This window comes from Monodelphis domestica, chromosome X (genome assembly GCF_027887165.1).
Source record: "Monodelphis domestica isolate mMonDom1 chromosome X, mMonDom1.pri, whole genome shotgun sequence".
In the NCBI taxonomy this organism is placed as follows: Eukaryota; Metazoa; Chordata; class Mammalia; order Didelphimorphia; family Didelphidae; genus Monodelphis; species Monodelphis domestica.
Window position 1 is genome coordinate 72,699,012 of NC_077235.1, and position 2,668 is coordinate 72,701,679.

General features: G+C 39.4%; 1 pseudogene; it reads left to right on the forward strand.

Annotated features, from left to right (window-relative positions):
* Positions 1-914: 914 nt before the first annotated feature.
* On the forward strand, positions 915-1,933 carry LOC100014656 (putative monooxygenase p33MONOX; annotated as a pseudogene).
* Positions 1,934-2,668: the final 735 nt, after the last annotated feature.

A 2,668-nucleotide genomic window follows, 5' to 3' on the forward strand; every position in this document is an offset into this window, starting at 1 on the left:
CATAGTATATTTAGAGAGATAAATTAAGGATCCTAAGTTTTCCAGAAGAACACAATTTTAAAAAAACCCTGAACGTCATCATTCAAGAACGAATGTAAAGAAACTGCTCTGACTTCTGAATACTCAGAACAAAGTGCCAATTGAAAGACTCGTCAGATTACTTCCAGAAAAAAAACAAAACTATGCTGAAAAATGTAAGATACATGGTGGCAAAGTGGAACAGCTCAATGACAAGAACCAAATTCAAAAAGTGACGAAGAGAAAGACCTTCAACTATAAAAGAAAAGAATTTAAGAACACAAACAAAAGAACACAAATTAAGTTACACAGAACTATTTCTCTCCCACCAAAAACTACAGAAAAGGACTCAAGATAACATACCCTGTAGGGGCATTTGAAGCATTCATATCCCCCCTCAAATGAGCAGATCAGTCTTTTGCCAACACCCCATACCATAGAAACACAAAAATGGTAAATAAATCCAGTTACCAAAGAAGACACAAGTCCCAACAACAACAACAACAACAACAACAACAACAACAACAACAACAACAACAACCTAGAAAGAGAAATATATGTATGGAGTTAAAAAAACAAATTAGGAATAAAATACCAAAAAGAAATGATTAAAAGGTTTCTATCTAAAAGTACATAAAGAGACTTCTCTTTTCTCAGCTGTGTCCATTTAGGGTCTTGGTGCAACTTGCATCATGGCCTCAGTTCGCTTTGTGCTTTGGTGCTTCGAGAGAGACGGGGCCTAGAGTCTTGTTAGTCTCAGCTTCCTGTCCGTGTCTGCTTCCCCCTTCATCCCCTTCCTTCTCCCCACGGAGACCCAGCTGTCAGAGCCTCTGCCTGAGAGCTGCTTGAGACTGCTAGTATATCACTAGCTGCAGAATGTTCCCTTTTGACATCTTTGTCCTATCTGCATAACTTCTATAGGCGTTCACTGTGGGAATCAGAGTTCTTCATATCTAGAGAAACACTTGGATCACAGTCTTTCATGGCATCCAGAGAACCAGATGTGCCTGCCATTGAGCACAGTGCAGGTGGGCTTCTAGGCAAGATGTCCCTACCAATTGGAATGCACCGTCGGGCATTCAGTTATGATGATGTCTTGGAGGATCCCACACCGATGACTCCGCCTTCATCAGACATGTGCAGTAAGGTTCTATGGAAAAAGCCGGTCATCCCAGATTGGAAGTACCAACAGCTTTCCAAGGTTGAGGATGGAGAACCTAGTTTGTCCTCTCCTTCCATAACCCCCTCAGCTTCCAGTGACCAAATGAACAAGGTCCCAGTGATGAAGGCCAAAGCTACGCATGTCATCATGAATTCTCCAATTACCAAACAGACACAAGAGAGCATCCAACGCTTTGAACAGCAAGCAGGATTGAGACGCAGGATATACTCCCCATAAAGGCCTCACCACAGAAGAAGCCAAGTACCATCGTGTGGCGGAGGCTGTCCATAAATTGAAGTTGCAAAATGGAGAAATAACAGATGATAGATTGACTGTTTCAGCCCAGTCCACTCCAGGTAGCACACCCCATTCTTCTCCCAGGCAAAAGCCCAGAGGTTGGTTTGCTCATGGATCTTCTCATTCTTTACCGGGCCTAGACATCAGCAGTATGGACTCTGGAAATGCAGATAGAGACAAACCCTCATCTGAAAAATGGAGCCTTTTTGGACCAAGAACCCTTCAGAAATCCGATTCAGGTTTCAGTATCCAGTCCTACAGAGGTACGCAGAAACCATCACCAATGGAGCTCATTCGGGCTCAGCCTACTAGAATTGCAGAAGACCCAGCAGCCTTCAAACCACCTAAGATGGACCTTCCAGGAATGGAAGGAAAGAAACCAGCTCCAGGGGTCCATAACCTCAAACCAAGAGGCATGAATGTGTTGACTCCCACAGGGTTCTGAAGCTCCCTTTTCATATGAGCAAAGTTGCTTTTCCTGCTGCCCCACAGTTATGTAGAGAGGGTCGTATAGACAGACTTTTCCTTCTTCCTATCCACCTTGTACTTGACCTAGGAAAGATGTCATCCATTTACAATTCTGCTGATGAAGATAGTATTCCGAGGAGGTCGTGACTGTTTCTTTAAATATTTGTAGCAAAACTTGATTCTTCTAGTACTAAAAGATCTATTTTGTAATGACCCAAAGTTGATCTGAATAACTTCTCACAACAGTCAGCCACACCCAACTACTGATCTCTAGAACTAGATTGCAAGGGATAAGGGGAATAATTAAATTATTATTTTTATATTTTAATATTTATATATTTATAATTATATATTATATTATTATGTATTATCAATATATAATATTACACATTATGAAATGTAATATTAAATATAGTCTATATTAAATGTTAAGTATTTAATATTTATCTATTTATCTATTATATTATTATTATATATTATTTTTTTAATTAAATAATTAAAATCTGGTAGACTTTGTTCTACATATTTATCCAAGATAAATATATTTGTTTGATAAATAATATTCCCATTTTCCAGCTGAGATGCTGCATGCTTCTTTAGAGAATCAAGGCTGGTCTAGAATCAAAGCAGTGTAAAAAAATAAGCGATCATTGTTCACTTTGGAAATAAGACTAGCAACTGATTCTGTTATTAAGGGAGATTCGGTGCGATGTTTTGTGCTGT